Below are 19,120 nucleotides of genomic sequence, written 5' to 3'. Positions count from 1 at the left end.
ACTGATGGTGGTTGTGGTACTGGTGGTGGTTGTGGTATGTAGTTGTGGTATGTGGTGGTGGCTGTGGAGTTGGTGGTGGTGTTATTAGTAGTGGTAGGAATAGTTCTGGAATTGGTAGGAGTAATTTTGGAGCTGGAGGGAGGAGTGGTGGTGTTAGAGATGGAGGGAGGAGTGTCGGTGTTTAAGGGTGAGGTGATGGTGTGAAGGGAGAGATTGTGATACTGTAGGTGTAGATGGTGGTGGTGGTAAAGGGAGAAGGAGGCAGTGGATGCAGTGGTTGAGGTTGTGGTTTTGGTTCTGTTTGGGGTTCTGGTTGTGGCTCTGGTTGTGGCTCTGGTTGTGGTTCTGGTTGGTGTTCTGGTTCTGGTTGTGGTTCTGGTTGGCATTCTGGTTGGCGTTCTGATTATGGTCCTAGTTGTGGTTCTAGTTGTGGTTTTGGTTGGCGTTCTGGTTGGCGTTCTGGTTAGCGTTCTGGTTCTGGCTCTAGTTCTGGTTGGCGTTCTGGTTGGCGATCTGGTTATGGTTCTGGTTGTGGTCCTGGTTGGGGTTCTGGTTGTGGTTTTGGTTGTGATTCTTGTCGTGGTTCTGGTTGTGGTTCTGGTTGGCATTCTGGTTATGATCCTGGTTGTGGTTCTGGTTGGCATTCTGGTTATGATCCTGGTTGTGGTTCTGGTTGTGGTCCTGGTTGGGGTTCTGGTTGTGATTTTGGTTGTGATTCTGGTCGTGGTTAGAGTTGCGGTTCTGGTTGGGGTGCTGGTCATTTTTTCTAGTCGTGGTTGCGGATGTAGTTCTAGTTATGGTTGCGGCAGTACTTTTGGTTGCAATTGTAGTTGTACTTGTGGTTGTAGTTATAGTTGTGGTTGTGGTTGCAGTTGTAGTTGTGATCACAGTTAACATAAGAATATAAGAATGAATGAGACTGCTAGAGACCATAAGGCCTACACTAGGCAGTTCCATGTCCATTACCACTTTTCATCCCCATTCATAAAGTTGTCTAACCGTTTCTTCAAACAACCGATAGTTTCAGCGCTCACTACATGGTTACTAAATCTATTCCATTCGTTGACCGCCCAATTTGTCCAATTCAAATCCATTACTGCAAGTCCTGCCCTGTTGTCTTGATATGATGACCTTGTTTGCGTCACCCTTGTTAAAGCCTTTGATCCACTTGAACACCTCTATTAGATCACCCCGCACTCTGCGTCTTTCCAGAGAGTGTAAGTTAAGGTGCCTAAGCCTCTCCTCGTAAGGTAAATTTCTGAGCCCATGTATCATTTTGGTCATTCTCTTCTGTACTGGTGCCCATTCTATAGGACGGAGACCAAAAATGTACAGCATATTCAAGGATGGGTCTAGCTAACGCCAGATAGAGTTTGATAATTACCTCTGCACTTCTACTCGTGACCGTCCTAGCAATGACACTTAATGCCCTGTTAGCTTTATTCCTGGCGCAAATGCAGTTGTAGTTGTGATTACAGTTGCAGTTGTAGCTATGATAAATACTAGGTGGTGGTGATTGTTGTGGTGGTGGTGATTGTGGTTGTGGTGGTGGTGATTGTGGTTGTGGTGGTGGTGATTGTGGTTGTGGTGGTGGTGATTGTGGTTGTGGTGGTGGTGATTGTGGTTGTGGTGGTGGTGATTGTGGTTGTGGTGGTGGTGATTGTGGTTGTGGTGGTGGTGATTGTGGTTGTGGTGGTGGTGATTGTGGTTGTGGTGGTGGTGATTGTGGTTGTGGTGGTGGTGATTGTGGTTGTTGTGGTGGTGATTGTGGTTGTTGTGGTTGTTGTGGTTATTGTTGTGGTTGTGGTTATTGTTGTGGTTGTGGTTATTGTGGTTGTGGTTATTGTGGTTGTGGTTATTGTGGTTGTTGTGGTTATTGTGGTTGTTGTGGTTATTGTGGTTGTTGTGGTTATTGTGGTTGTTGTGGTTATTGTGGTTGTGGTTATTGTGGTTGTGGTTATTGTGGTTATGGTGGTTGTTGTGGTCATTGTGGTTGTGGTTATCGTGGTTGTTGTGGTTATTGTGGTTTTGTGGTTATTGTGGTTGTGGTTATTGCGGTTGTGGTTATTGTGGTTGTTGTGGTTATTGTGGTTGTGGTTATTGTGGTTGTTGTGGTTATTGTGGTTGTGGTTATAGTGGTTGTTCTGGTTATTGTGGTTCTGGTTATTGTGGTTGTGGTTATTGTGGTTGTGGTTATTGTGGTTGTGGTTGTGGTTATTGTGGTTGTGGTTATTGTGGTCGTTGTGGTTATTGTGGTTGTGGTTATTGTGTTTGTGGTTACTGTGTTTGTGGTTACTGTGGTTGTTGTGGTTATTGTGGTTATGGTGGTTGTTGTGGTTATTGTGGTTGTGGTTATGGTGGTTGTGGTTATTGTGGTTATTGTGGTTATCGTGGTTGTTGTGGTTATTGTGGTTGTAGTTATTGTGGTTGTGGTTATTGTGGTTGTGGTTGTTGTGGTTGTTGTGGTTGTTGTGGTTGTTGTGGTTGTTGTGGTTATTGTGGTTGTGGTTATTGTGTTTGTGGTTGTGGTTATTGTGTTTGTGGTTGTGGTTATTGTGTTTGTGGTTGTGGTTATTGTGTTTGTGGTTGTGGTTATTGTGTTTGTGGTTGTGGTTATTGTGGTTGTGGTTATTGTGGTTGTGGTTATTGTGGTGGTTATTGTGGTTGTGGTTATTGTGGTTGTGGTTAATGTGGTTGTAATTAATGTGGTTCTTATGGTTAATGTGGTTGTTGTGGTTAATGTAGTTGTGGTTATTATGGTTGTGGTTATTGTGGTTGTGGTTATTGTGGTTGTGGTTATTGTGGTTGTGGTTATTGTGGTTGTGGTTATTGTGGTTGTGGTTATTGTGGTTGTGGTTATTGTGGTTGTGGTTGTGGTTATTGTGGTTGTGGTTATTGTGGTTGTGGTTATTGTGGTCGTTGTGGTTATTGTGGTCGTTGTGGTTGTCGTGGTCGTTGTGGTTGTCGTGGTTGTGGTTATTGTGGTTGTTGTGGTTGTGGTTATTGTGGTTGTTGTGGTTGTTGTGGTTATTGTGGTTGCTGTGGTTGCTGTGGTTATTGTGGTTATTGTGGTTGTGGTTATTGTGGTTGTACTTATTGTGGTTGTAGTTATTGTGGTTGTGGTTATTGTGGCTGTTGTGGTTGTGATTATTGTGGTTGTTGTAGTTATTGTGGTTGTTGTTATTGTGGTTGTGGTTGTGGTTATGGTGGTTATTGTGGTTATGGTGGTGGTTGTAGTGGTGGTTGTAGTGGTGGTTGTGGTTGTAGTTGTGGTGATGGGTGTAATTGTGGTGGTTGTGGTTGTGGTTATGATGGTGGTTGTAGTTGTGGTTGTAGTGGTGGTTGTGGCTGTGGTTGTTGTGGTGATGGTTGTGATTGTGGTGGTTGTGGTTGTGGTTTTTGTGGTGTTGGTTGTGATTGTGGTGGTTGTGCTTATGATTTTGCACAAATTATGGTGTCAGTAATACTGAGGACACAGGATAGTGGATACTGGCTAATGGACGATGGCCATAGTAATGGAGTCAATTTTTATAGCTTTAGTACTATACGGGGCTTTGCAGGCCTCAACAGTTAGTTTTGATTTACGCACAATATCAGAATTTAGTCTATATTTTAAACTGAAAATGATACAAGTGTTTATGCACTACCATATCATCCTATAACTTTTTTTTTTACCCATAGCACCGACCGATGGTTTCATAAAACATAAAATAATTTTCTGCAACGTAGGTGATTCTATGGCATGCAACTCGTGACGAAATATTTGCGCGCACACACACACACACACACACACACACACACACACACACACACACACGCACACACGCACGCACATACGCGCCAATTTAACTGGAGCCCGGCCCACGTTTTTGCAGTGGATTAATGTAATAACAACTAATACGGACTTGTTTATTGAAATAAACCCTTGCACCGGTCTGCATTCGCTGATCAATAGCGTGCGCGACCTCGCTCACCGTGATGTATGAAAGCATTGCCCTTCATCGAAACAGCCATTCCTCATGCAACTGACTTTTGCTTGCAAGACGCTTTCTCCTGTAAATTTTATTTTTTATTTATTTATTTGTTCATTTTTCACTTTATCCATTTTTCAATTCATTTATTTATTTTTTTATTTTTTTATTTGTTTATTTGTTTATTTATTTTATTTCATTTCATTTCACTTTACTTTAGTTTTTTATTTATTCATTTATTTACTTTTTTTATTCTATTTTATTTATCTTATTTCTTATTTTATTTATTTATTTATTTATTTATTTATTTTTTTTTTTCTGCTTACAGGTTGGGTAAGGTTGTTTTATTTTTGGTGACTATTAGTATCTCATAAATAGTCATAAAGTATCTATCCAATTAACACTGATTACACTATGTATTCTTAAATAAGAGTAATTGGTTGAAAGGTCGAAAACAGAGAGTTGTTTTAAATGGAAAAACTTCTGGATGGAAAAGTGTTGCAAGTGGAGTTCCTCAGGGTTCCGTTCTTGGGCCACTTCTATTCATAGTATATATAAATGATATAGACCATGGACTAAAATCTACTGTTTCCAAATTTGCTGATGATACAAAACTGTGCGGAGTGGCAAATGATCACTCAAACCAATTAGATATTCAAGAAGATTTAGATAAATTACAGCAATGGTCTGAAAAGTGGCTAATGAAATTTAACACAAGTAAATGCAAGGTAATGCACATAGGTAAAAATAACAGCAAGTACGATTACAAGTTATTTGGAAATTCGTTAACAAAAGTGGATAGTGAAAAAGATCTCGGCGTAATTATCAGTAACGACCTCAAATCATCCAAGCAGTGTATTTCAGCCTCTGAGAAAGCAAATAAGATTCTGGGATTGATTGCGCGATCTTTTGATTTCAAAAGTCCATCACTCATTAACAAGCTATATAAATCGTTAGTTCGTCCACATTTGGAATATGCTGTTTCCGTATGGTCACCGAATCTCATTAAAGACATTGACAGACTGGAAAAAGTACAACGGCGAGCCACAAAACTGATTCCAAATATCAAAAATAAATCATACGAAAATCGACTTAAGCACATGAATCTGTCTTCCCTAAAAAAGCGTAGACTCAGAGGTGACTTGATACAGGTCTTTAAGATTTTAAAGGGAATTGACAACATCAAAAGTGACCAAATTTTCACATTGAATGAGAATCAGACAAGAAACAATGGTCTCAAACTGTCCGGAAATAGATTCAATTTGGAAGTAGGTAGAAACAACTTTGCCAACCGTGTAGTTAATGAATGGAATAAACTTCCTGCACAGGTAGTGCAATGTAGTTCAGTTCGAAGCTTTAAGAATCATTTAGATAAATACCTAAGTAAGATGCTGTAATTATTATAATTTATGTTATATTATTTGTTTTTGTTTTGTTATAATTTGTCTGTCTGATTTTCATTTATTATTAGTTATATGTCAATTTATTATCATTTACTATTTACCTGTTTGTTTGTTATTCAACTATACCAATGCATTTATTTATGTATTTAAATTGTTATTTACATTGTTATAGTTTTAATTTATTATTAATATGATTTTTTTTTTTTTTTTTTTTTTTTTTTTTGCATCCGACCTAGATATGGATCAAAAGGTCTCCTGTCGGCATGCTTTGCCTTTGTAATCCTTTGTAATCCTTTGTAAAAGCAAAGTGATGTTCAACACAAAAGTTCAAAGTAAAGAGATTATAAATGATGGTGAGAGTCTTGAAGAAGTTGAGGAGTATGATTATTTACGGCAGATGGTGAAAGTGACGAAAGATTATGATAATGAAATAAAAAGACGCATTACAATTGCTTGGAAAGTGTTTGGTAAATATAATAAAATAATGAGAGGCCCTCTACCTTTATGTTTGAAACGTAAAGTTTACAATCAATGCATTCTGCCAGCAATAATCTACGGGTGTGAGACTTGGAAACTGATGAAGGCGATGGAAACAAAACTAAGGACTGCACAGAGGAGAATGGAGAGATCAATGATGGGAATAACGCTGAGAGACCGAAAGAGAGCAAGTTGGGTGAGAGAGCAGACTAGAGTGAAAGATATTGTGGAGGCGGCAAAGAAGAGGAAGTGGAATTGGGCAGTTAGTGCGAACGACTGATGAACGATGGAGCAAGTGTGTTACTGAATGGACGCCGCGAGATAGGAAGCGTGGAGGAGGGAGACCAGACAGAAGGTGGAGAGACGAGATCGAGAAGTTAGCAGGAGTGACGTGGCAGAGGATGGCGCGGTCGTGTGAATCATGGAATGCTATGAAGGAGGCCTTTGTTCAGCAATGGACTCAGGATGGCTGATTTGATTGATTGATTGATTGACAATATGCATATTAATCTTATCGGCGTGTACTCGCATATTACCCTACATCTTTGGTATTTCATACATCTACAATTTATCCTAACTTCTAATTTATGTGTGATATCCATGTATTTTCTTTGCTTCGATTTGTAACATAAATCTGTATAGGATCCTTGCCTCCACCCCCCACCCCCCCAAAAAAGGGGGATCATTGTGTTTCACACAATAGCATAAACTGATAGTTCAGCAGTTCTTATTGTGGGGGCATGACTTCCTAATTCTGTAAATTATTTTAACGAGTGTTTGCATAAAATCGTGATGAATTTAAAAATTGTATCACCTTAAAGACTTTAGATTTATTCATTCGACTAATAGACCTATCATAGTCTGTGTTATAAAATTAACATTCATGCGTATTACCATAAAGTACTTTTTTTTTTATATCATTTGTCATTATTCTGATAAAATTTACTGCAGATGTCCGTGTGCGTGTGTGTGCGTATGTGTATGTGTACGTGTATGTACGCGTGTGCACGTTCATGAACGTTTTAAAACTTATGTACGCAGGGAGATAGCGATTTCTCACACTGACTTACTTCGAAGCCCTGAACGACCTCAACTTCAAATTACAAAAACATAAAACATAAACATTATCATGCACTACGATGTCATTGGTGCTTCCATGGCCAAATTCGACAAATGGAAATACAGAGTTTAAGATGGAGTTGGAAATAATTTTGTTAACTTGGATTCTATTCTTGGTCATGGTTGTCTTGGTCCCCAATTAAAGAAACAATCTCTCACCTAAGGAAACGAACTAGAATGTATCAGTTACTTTCTCGTATAGATGCAAAACAAAAAAAATATTCAGAAACCCATTTCGGTGTGAAATAACATATTTCGAAACGAAAACCCCCCCCCAAAAAGTGTCTTTGGATTAATATCTAACCTCTCTGCTAAAGAGGACTCAAAAAACCTAAATCTGGTGACATTCTGGGAAAAGTTTCTTCCTGTTTACGCTATAATCCCACCCTGTACTGGATACGAACCGATTTAGCTTGTAGTCAGTAATTTTTGGGACTTCAAAGACCAGACTACAGACAGACAAACACTACAGACCAGAGTCATGAAACATCCTTACATGGCTGGGAACTAATCTCCACTCAAAAAATGCTGATCACTTAACATCTATTACTCCTCCTTTTTGTTATCCTCCTCTGTTGTGATATTGCCTCCAAGGATAGAAGCGCTGGTTATCGCTAGCGAAATACCAACCCATTTGCCTCTTATCAGGTTCTTCTGGTTCTGGCAGCTCGGATCCAGTCGTGAATGTGATATTGGCTGCTGTCAATATCAAGCACTGGAACAAGCTGAGCGTTGAGAATGACTTGCGTTTTACCCTCTCAATCAAATGTCAAGGATATCATTAAATGTAACCTTATGAAATGGGTTTAGCTTGCTTGTGTTGCTTACAGATCTCTTTGATCAATAAAAGGACTAAGGAACTCACTTTTTTTCAGTTTTCTTTTAATATAGAATTTTCTGTCGTTTGGTGGTAGATGAGGGTAGAGGGGTGGGGGGTTGTGGTAAATGTCAACAATTAGATCAGCGTTTCCCAACCTTTTCCGACCATACATAAGAACATAAGAACATAAGAATAAAGGAGACTGCAAGAGACCATAAGGCCTACACTAGGCAGCTCCGTATCCATCACCACCTCTCATCCCCCTGTTGTCATGTCTAAGCAGACCAGCATCCCTATCTTATTATTAGAAGGATAAAAGAAAGTGAAGTGTACTACTTGATGATTTATTTTCTTGAATCCTCAGCACAATATTGTTTGTAGAAGAAATAAGAGCACCCTAGAAAAATAAAATAGCTCGGAAAAAGTCAAATATCCACAACTAGGTAATCAATGATGCATATATCAATGTGATTTTTGTGTGCATCACTTCCCAGTACCCCCTATAATTGATGTCAGCACCCCCAGGTTGGGATACTTTGAATTAGAGGGATGCGCAGCGCAGGGTCAAGTAGTTTTCTACCCATTTGTGCTCTTCAAAGATTTTATTTAGGCGAAGGAACAACAGTACACTATACATATAGATCAGATTCAATATTTTGAGCTTTAAAGTTTTTTTTTTTTTACAAAATTTATTGCGTTGTCTGTCTGCACTCTCAAAAGAGGTGAGAAATGAGAGACGGAAAGTTTGTCTGCACTTTCGAGTCTTCTTGCTACGTAAGTCATATTCATCTTTTTTTTATATGTGTGCCTGAGATTATACATGATTCAATCACGTTTCTCTCAGGCAGACTCCTGAACCTTGCTATGATCGTAAACCTTGACCAATCCACTAAGACTTGAAGAGAAGGATCAAGAGAAAAAGGTTTAGCACTAGAGACCCAAAGCGCAGCCCCTACTGCGCAGGTTCAGGTGATGACGTCATTTGATCCTCACGCTTTTTTATCGCAACAGTTAGGTCACCTGAAACCCGGGCTACCGTGACCTCGTAAAACTGGGCTACATTGACCTAACCTCGAAAGCACGTAGCCCTATTCTCCTTGCTCCCTTAGCCACAGAGGTCAACCATGTCATGACGAGTGATGGTTTAAATTAATATCAAACTGCACTCCTACAATTCAATTACAAATACTCAAGTTACGAAGAAAAATGAAAAACCAAACACACCATGATTTCAAAAGAGTTGGGACACATTCTGATGTACATTCATGCAATTCAGACTCGCGATGTATGAATTATTCTGAACTGTATTAACCGACTTTCCGGTGTTTGGCGACTAAACCGTAATTTACATGACCATGCTGGACTAAGACCTTTCGATGTTGGCCTTCCCCTGCGTGAAATGTAACGGCAAATGCATTTCATGTACAAAGGTCCCTTCGCGATCCTAGACCCTTTGCCACGGTGAGGCTCCTATTGATCCAGATGATCTTATTCAGCTGAAGGCACAATCCCGTGTTTCAGGCTTCAGGCTATTGAGACTGGATCCAAGTACAGGCTACTGTAAGTCTATATACCTGAATATTTTCAAGAAAAAGTGCAATTTTGTTATGGACTTAAGTCCATGTTTAAGTACTTAAAGTAACAGAGTTCATTTACCCAATAGTATCATCACAAAGTTCGCTAGAATCTATATACAGTAAATAACTTTACATTAAACATAACGTTCTTGTGTGTAATTGAATGTTCTTAATATTTTTTCAAATACTTTAGGTCTAACTACATGAAAATCTGTACAATCAAATCAAGTACAATTAAATGTGCTTGGGCCCAGCCCTAGCCTGTACAAGTACGTGAAGATCTGTACTTGAACCCAAGTACAAATAAATTTGGACCCAATCCTGCAGGCTATCATAGTTATTTCCTTGGCTACTGTGGCGACTTTAGCAGAGCTGGGCGTGTTCCTCTGTGCGTTCCTCAGTGTCCTGAGCAAAGTCATGCCAGTCAGGACACCTAGGAACGCATCTAGGAACGCGTCCAGCTCTGGCCTTTGAAATTTTGTCCTCAATAACACCAAAGAACTGTTCGCCTAAAGATATTCAGTTTCCCATCGGATTGATTAATCGCCCTGTAGTTATTGGAATGTTATTAGAAGTTAATTAATTTAAAAACAGGACATTCATTTTCCTCTCGCGAAAGAGGGACTGTTAATTGTAGGGCAAAAGTGCTATAAAGAACTAACTATTGCATCAAAATGAAGATATTGCAGTAAACTCCCAATTTATGTGAACCCATTCGATTTTTCAGGCCAAGACTAGACGCTTTGCTCAGGTAAGTGAGGAGATTAAGAAAAAAAAAGAGCTCTTTCAGTCGAGACCCCTTTTTGTCCTGAATTGATATTTCGGCTGACGTCAGCAAAATGTGCAAACTCCGCATTCCCAGAGAAAATAGGTCGAGAAGGTCAAGAAGGTCGAGAAGAAGAGAGCGAACAAAGAGGAGGAAGAGGGTGAGGAGGAGGACAAAGAGGAGGAAGAGGGTGAGGAGGTGTAAGAGGGCAAGGGGAAGAGATCGAGGAGGAGGACGGGGAGGAGAATGAGGCCGGGAAGGAGAAAGAGGCCGAGAAGGAGGGAGAGGTCAAGGAGGAGAAAGAGAGCGAGGAGGAGGAAGTGGGCGAGGTGGAGGAATAGTGCAGGAAGGAGGAGGAAGAGGGCGAGGAGGAGAAAGAGGCCAAGGAGGAGGAGGAGGAAGAGGAAGAGGGCGAGGAGGATGAAGAGAGCGAGGAGGGAGAGGAGGAGGAGGAAGAGGGCGAGGAGGAGGAGGAAGAGGGCGAGGAGGAGGAGGAAGAGGGCGAGGAGGAGGAAGAATAGGGCGAGGAGGAGGAGGAGGAGTAAGAGGGCGAGAAGAAGGAGGAAGAGGAGGAAGAGGGGGAGGAGGAGGAGGAAGTGGAGGAAGAGGGCGAAGAGGAGGAGGAAGAAGGCGAGAAGGAGGAGGAAGAGGGAGAGGAGAAGGAGAAGGAAAAGGGCGAGGAGGAGTAGGAGGAGGGGGAGGAGGGGAAGAAAGAGGGTGAAGAGAGAGGGTGAAGAGGAGGGGAGGAGGAAGAGGGACAGGAAGAGAAAGAGGCCGAGGAGGAGGAGGAGGAGGGGGAGGAAGAGGGTGAGGAGGAGGAGAAGGAGAAAGAGGAGGAGGAGGAGGAGAAGGAGAAGGAAGTAGAGGGCGAATAGGAGGAGGAGGAGGAGGAGGAGGAGGAAGCAGAGGGTGAGGAGGAGGAGGAGGAGCAGGAGGAGCAAGTGGAGGAGCAGGAGGAGGAGCAGGAGGAGGGGAGGAGGAGAGGAGGAGCAGGAGGAAGAGGACGAGAGTGAAAATGAAGATAAGAGGAACAAAAGAGAAAAAAGAAAAAAGGAGGTAGGAGCAGAAAGAGAGCGAAGGAGAAAGAGTAAGGAGAAGAGAGGAGATGCAGTCTGCATTTTGCCACATACAAGGCGTCTGAAGTGACACACCGCTGTAAAATATTTTTCTCTTAAAAGTAATCAAGGGACAGTCTGCCACTGGTTTGCGAAACCATATAAACAAGGTCACAAAAAAAGAAGAAAAAAAATACATACGTACCCAGCACTTTCATAAACGAGTCAGTGTCAGTTATCTGTATAATTCCTCACAGTAAAGAGCTTTACGAGTTTTGCTTTTGAATTTTAATTTCATTGCAAATTCTCTAGCCAGGTCAGAATCTGGTTTTCTGACTGCCCTCTCTCGTCTGGGGCGTGTGTGCCTGATACATTTCCACCCACACCATGACGTCATGTCGCCTGCATTGCATTCCGTGACTAAAATTCAAAAGCGTTTCTATGCTCAGTTATTACAACCTGTGCCTCAGTCTCCTTGCAAACTCCAGGATATATTTTATACAAAAGCAAAGAAGTCCTTGGTACGGGGATAAAATAACTTCTATTTCTATAACGTTATCAAGAACAATTTTAGGTTCATAGAGTTAGGTGGGAGGTCTGAGGCAGACAGCATGCTGCAGGTGTAATCCGGTTAAGTGTGATATTCCTGATTTGTGGAAATGTTAGAGCGTCACGCCAAAAGGTGTACATAATATGACGTGATTATCGTTAGGACAAAATAATAATAGAAGGGAAGTGTGAAGAGAAGATAGGGATATTGTATTGATTTTTCTAAAATGAAATGCAATCAAATCACTGTTTGAAAAGTAAGTTGAAAATAAAATGTTTCGGCGAGGGATTGAGAAGTCAAGATATTCAATTAAGATGTGTAATATAGTAGGAGGAGCATCACATTAGCAAGATCCTGTTCTTGTCTGCTATAGCCAAGTCCTTGAAGGTTTGAATGGACGAAGAGTATTAAACTCTAGTGTGGTCGGGGAACTTAAGTGTTAAGGATATTTTACTGGTGTCAGAGAACAGTGGGTGTTTAAAGCCCCAATCACACCAAGCTTACAACCTGTTTCCGACCACCTTCGACGTTGGCACTTTCTCATGGTTAGCAGCAGGTGACTTTTTCATATTCATCTTCATGACTGGGAAAGGGGAGATTCATTCCAATTGCATTGTATTGAATTCTTTTCATAAACAGAGGAACAGCACAATTCAGCCTGGTCGCCGGTGGTCGGAAACAGGTCGTAAACTTGGTGTGACTAGGGTTATCCACGTTCTACATAGAAAGTTTCCTTTGAGTTCTACGACAAGAGCTTATGAGGAACCACAGGCTGAGAGAAAGTGTATTGGGTCTACCATTCAAAGAGCTGTGGATGAAGAAGGGGAATAGGCTTGAAATCCGCAACAAACCTTGCCTTGTATGAGGGTTTAGTAGAGATTAAACGGAGATTGTCACAGAGTCGAAGACAGAATTTTTTTAGATATTTATAGTAAAGGAGCCAAGAGAGGTAAGGGTCAAGGAGCACACCTAGAAATCGAGACTGTTTAACGATAGGAAGGAATAATTGAATCCATGGTCTTCAGTCGTCAAAACTTGATTTATTCACAAAATTACCTGGAATTTTTGCAAGCACTGATTTTGTAAAAAGCCTTGAAAAAAGAAGCAAACAAATAAATACAAAAACACATTGTATGTGCATACATACATACATACATACATACATACATACATACATACATACATACATGCATGCATGCATGTATGTGGGGGTGGAATTGAAAACGACAGCATTCTGACAATTGATATTCTGTCGTTTTGAATTCCACTTGTATTCGTAATAATATGTTCCCTTTCTTCACAACTTTTGATACATATGCATGAAAATTTATAAAAGAAAGTTTGCATGTTTACAAATAAACAAGCAAATAAATATGTACAAATAAACAAACAAGTTAACAGAACTGACATACAAGCAGCCACAACAACCACAATCGTAATTACAATCACAACAGAGTTAACAGTGAGCCTTATGAACGTAATACTATTGTTTTCTTTCCACACTATATCGTGTAGAACACTATTCATTTTGACAAACAAGAATGCCAGCAAGCTGTACTAAGTTAATAACAAAACATATATAAATTAATAAATTTATGCCTTTGATTAATTATAATTATCCATCCTTAGTTTTAGTCATAAAAAACAGGGTATAACTATAAAACCACTTTTGTAACCATATTTGTTCATTCTGTTAAACTTCAAGTAAAGGAAAGCAAAATTAGATAAATAAAGTTAAAAAGTAAGATATGGTAAACGTATGTAGATAAGTAAAATTGAAATGAGACACGATATGATAATGTAAAACCCAGTTAAATAAAATCAAATTAGTTGATATACGAGCAAAATTTGACAGGTATCTCAAAGAAATGTATTATGTTAGTAAAGTGTAATAAATTTTTTTTAAATCAAATCAAATAGGATAAAGCAAAATGAAACAAGAAAACGAAATACGAAAAGGATGAACAAAATTTAATGAAAAGACTGGTAACACAATATCGTCTTTCCTGAACTAGATACGGAAAATATACCAGTAACGGTGGTTGAATTAGAAAGAAAATACAAAGACGAAATCTCATTCAGAGAAATAAGTTAAAATAAAATGACCTTACATGACATGAAATGAAGGAAAATCTAACAAGACTTAATGCAGAGCAAAAATGATTAAAATATGTCATCTAAGTACGTGAATAAAACGTAGTGAATGTAATCCTTTGGTCAGAAGTTTACCAGTTAGCTTGATATAGGAGTCTAGTCCGAAGTCTAGTCGTCTATCATACTGTACAGCATGAGAAACCTTAGGGAAAATCCTAGAGATGATTGTTTTTCTGTCATACAGCCATAGCCTGCATTCTCACAGACATACAGAAATATGACTATATGAAAGTACAGTTGTCTTTAGTGAAATATTAAGAGTTTATCTGTGGTAGAATAGTGCTGACTGGCTTTCTTCTTCTTTTATTTTGCGTGTGTGCGTACGTGTGCACGTGTGCGGTGGGTGTGCGTACGTATACACATGTGCGTGTGTACCTGCAATTTTTATTTTTCTCATTAGCGGGTTTTTAATTTCCGGCGAGGTCATTTCTTTATAAAAATTAGTATAATTTTATGACTTCATCCTATAATTTTGTAGAGACCTTTGATATTCTGGCACCTAAATGTACCCTCTTTTTTTAATTATTGACATCCGTAGGAGTTGCTTACGTACGAATCGTGTTTTGACGCAGCCCGAATGGATTTCTCCCCATCCTCTCTCTCTCTCTCTCTTTTTTTTTTTTGCATGACGGGATGAAGAGAGGTGGCCACCGATCAAGTGACGCGACCTTGCTATGGATGTATTGTCTTCCTACATTGCCTCTGACCCAGAGCAGTGGACGGGATACAAGGATGACCCATCTTTCATGAGGAGCTAATATGAGAGGGAGGAAAGGATGGTAGAGGAGAGTGGAATGGGTGGGAGTAGCTACGTGCCTTTGATTTGGCTACCTTCCTTATAAGGGGGAAAAAGCTCATTTTATAGAGATAGGTTGACATTCGTGTACGAGCAAGATATTTGTTAACATACATTTCCTCTTTTAGCTCAAAGAGATAACAGGAGTTTTGCAAACTTGCTGGAAAAAATATCCGTTTGCTTATTATGCTTTAGATGGTATAGCAGCAGTTAATTGAGGAATACGTCTAAGATCCTCCTGAAGACAGATTCCGGGAACTTAGGATTGGCCATCGTCCGGAGATAATTCAAAGCATACCGGACCCTTTGAGATGCGGATTCTGTGCCAACAAAGGATAACGAGGAGGCTGTGTCTGAACCGCGGGCGCGGGGTTTGTGTGCAAGCTTCACTGCGGCGCCGCCGGATCCAACACAAGCGCTGTTGCTCCGACGGAACTCGATTAAGCTGATTACGTGAATGGATGAGCATCTTGACATGTGTTTCAAGGATGCTGTGCATTATGATCAGGACTATTATGCGCAAGGGCACAGTTGAGATTCCTTGATCACATTGCGCGTGTTTCATCAAATGGGTTTTGTTACTTTGCGGTTTATTATGTAATTAAGCAAACATGAATATCATATTTCTTGAATACTTTGCCAATAATACCATGACGCTGTAGAGGTGTATATGTTTTTGCATAAGTAGTATAGACTGATATTTTTTCTACAACGAGATCTGAAAGTAAAATATCTACATTTAGTCATATGCACTTTTTTCTTATGTAATTCATTTAGATATGCATGCGTTCTAGTTATTGTACAAAATTTATGTAATTCTGTCAAAATTGCATTTTTCATTATATTTATTTTACCGTTATTAGAACTTCACCTTTTGCTGAACGTATTGAATTATAGATGTTATGAAAATAACATTGAATACAATATCATATATCACCGAAATAAGATACAATGTTTTCAGTCCTTTGTGTTTCTGAGTAAATGACCAAGTATTGTAAGGAGATACTTATGAAACTGTTTCTGAAGAGGAAGTTGATTCTTTTGGATTCGTACAATTCAATTAGCTTATAACAGTTAATCTAAGCAAAGATTTTGTTGTTCAATTAAAAGAAATACATGAGTAAAAGAACTTTTTGGGTCAGTGTATACTTACCTGTATTCCTTTGAGTTTGGGAAGAACAGTGTAATTGATGCTTCTGTTCTTCAAAATCGTGGGTAAAATTTAAGGAAAAATTAAAAAGAAATCGAGTTCATATATTTAGTCTTGACTTCAGCTTATCATTAACCCAGCCTATACTTAAAGCGGTTTTGAGTTTTCTTTTTTCTTAAACCGGTTTTATTGTAATATGGCATTGCTGTTCAGCTACATATTCGGTTTGCACAAAAACAATAAAGTCGTCAATGACATGTTACGTTCAACGAACCTGTCAACGGCCGTGTGTGAATTGGGATTCAGACTAATGTTGAACGAATGTATACACAACGACCACATTCTTCTATTCCTGACTAAGAAAACTGAAAAATTAGTTGGATTTCACGATTCCACTGCCTAATTACACAGCGGGGTAGTAATGTCTATCTGGGAAAGGGAAAGTTTACTTACTTGGCAATACATTGGGGATTGGACGTCATGAAAATATCATGAATTACAATGATGACGATGATGGACCCTGAATGTCTAGAATCAATTAGATTTGGGATATCTTTTAAAGATTAAATATTGTATTATTGTTGGTTCAAAATAACAAATAAAAATCTGAGTTTTTTTTTTGTGGTTCCAGGTAGGAGCTGTGTCTATGTATTTTTGTTTTCCTTTTTTTATATTGTTCCTGTCACTAAGATGACTTAACAGTTTGTTATGAGAGTCAATACTAAGAATTCATACACAAGGATGAATTAAAAGGAATGGCGTTGTTCTCTGTACCTATTCTGTGTCCTGTCTGTATGCGTGTCCTTTTTTCCCTCATTTCCTTAAACCAACTTCAGGAACTGTGCAATTAAAAGTATTTGACACCAATTGGATAACTACCTCCAATTATTTGCATTCAGCAATCCACTTCACTGGAAAGGTGTTTGTGTTTGAACAGAATATAACCTCATGAGGATGAATGTTCACATATTTCAGCTACCATATTCCACTTGCTTTAGTTTCATTATCGTCGCGGTGAATTTTTTTCTGCCACGACCAATGGTGAAAATAAATTTAATTTTATAAAACTGTATTGATCTTTTCCCTTAGCTTTATTTAATTTAATTATAGGCTTCAATCAAACGTATTTGTATAATCATTTGTATAATTAACAACTTAGTCAACAAAAACTGTAACTAACGTACCTTTTTGCATTATCATTCACTTTATGTTTATGAGGTCATACTTAGAAATAAAAGTATCACGACATTAAATCTTTGAGTTATCCCTGTCAATAGTTTATACTATCTTATAACTATAGTTTGAATGTATTTGGATTTGTGTGTTTCTCATTCTCTTTGTATCATAATTAGAATTGACAGCTATTAGAACGAATGTATTACATGACAAGGTTAGCAAGTGGACACACATTAGTTAGCATGATTATGATAATTTTTCATTGTAATACAATGAAATTAATAGACTTGAAACATCTGTCTACGCGCGGCTTTATGGTGATTATGTGTATATACCCGAGTCAAGTCAGCAGTCTCATTGGAAAAATATATATGTTAATCTAAAGGTGCTGAAGGTTATATTATAATCACGTGTTTGGGAACGATATATCTTCAAGCAAATGCATTTTGATTACCAAAAGGGATATTAAGATAATTATATGGATAGATAAGGTATCAATAATATCATCAACAGGAGTAAAAAAAAAATCATTATTTTATGGATGAAGATGAAGTAAAAACGTTTACAACAGTTTTTCTTTTGCTATGATAAAGTAGCTGCACAGAGTCCAGTCGTAAATTCTTGTACAGACGCTCCTCAACTTACGTTTTAATTACATTCCGAACGGCCGAACGCAAGTTGTTACTGTACTATACATCCGTAAATTCTTTTACCGTATCTTACAAAACACCCCTAAATCATTAATTATACACATAACATTGTAAAATAATAACATTAATTTCAAATAAATTAAATTCAAGCAACATTGAGATGGTGGAGGAGGAGGGGAGGAGGAGGAGTGGAGGCAAGGCACGTTCAGTCTGTCGTTTGTGCAATGTAAACAATGGACGCAGCGTCATGCGTAAGTATCGTTTGAACTACGGAGAGCGCGCTATACTAAAAAATTCACAAAAAAAAAAACAAAAAATTTAGTTCAAACGTAAAATCGAAAAAACGTAAAACGAATGAACGTAAGTACAGGAGCGTCTGTATTTATAAATATTGTATTTCTTACTATCTACGGTCACCAACACTAATGATATTTTGTATATAGTACTCTTAACTCAAATGTATTAATCCAAAAAATAATAGTCCCTATCCATCCTAAAGGATGAAAAAATGTTGGTGAACCACTTCAAATGTGCAACAAGTTTTGCTTGTCATTAAATACTTTGTTTTATATTTTCTGTCAACATACGATTATACCAGACAAAAATACTAACAAAAAATAAAAGTTTACTTTGATAAATCTAATGAATCTACACTGAGTTATGACACTCAAACTCAACATCCCACTCCCACAAAGTGGGAAATGAAAAACCCGTAGTAAAGCAAAACCTGTCAGTTCTGGTAAGCCGCTTTTTTATTACTCAATTATTTATTTTATTAATTAATTTATTTATTTATTTAATTATAACTTTATTTATTCATTCATTTATTTATATATTTATTTTGTTTGTTTGTTTGCTTGCTTTTTTTTTTTTCTTTTTTTTTTTTTATGTTTGGTTGGCCTCAACATACGATTATACCAAACACAGCGGGTCCCGGGAACGAACTCGCAACCATCTGCTCATGAGTTCGACACAGTATTCACTGGGTTACCGTGCCACCCACCCTCAGTTATGATCTAGAATATTCATTCTATCTATTGTTGCATGACTGTCTGGTTCACTGTCTTCAATATTCAATCTCGATGTTCATTTTCCATCCTCCCATAAGGATCTAAACGTTTTTCTACGAAAGAACTTGTATTCTCTATTTCTATTCACTACACTTTTTCACATTTGTAAAATGATATTAATTCTAATTTTGTGTGTGTGTGTGTGTGTGTGTGTGTGTGTGTGTGTGTGTGTGTGTGTGTGTGTGTGTGTGTGTGTGTGTGTGTGTGTGTGTGTGTGTGTGTACATTGTGTATGTATGCACACGCACACACACACACACCACACACACAAACACACACACACATAGACACGCACACAGGCACACACACAGGCACACACACAGGTACACACACAGGTACACACACAGGCATATACACAGCCACACACACAGCCAGCCACACACACAC

The sequence above is a fragment of the Oratosquilla oratoria genome, chromosome 10 (genome assembly GCF_046742065.1).
Source record: "Oratosquilla oratoria isolate Oo_2021 chromosome 10, ASM4674206v1, whole genome shotgun sequence".
Classification (NCBI taxonomy): domain Eukaryota; kingdom Metazoa; phylum Arthropoda; class Malacostraca; order Stomatopoda; family Squillidae; genus Oratosquilla; species Oratosquilla oratoria.
Note: the sequence above shows the minus strand (reverse complement) of the source record.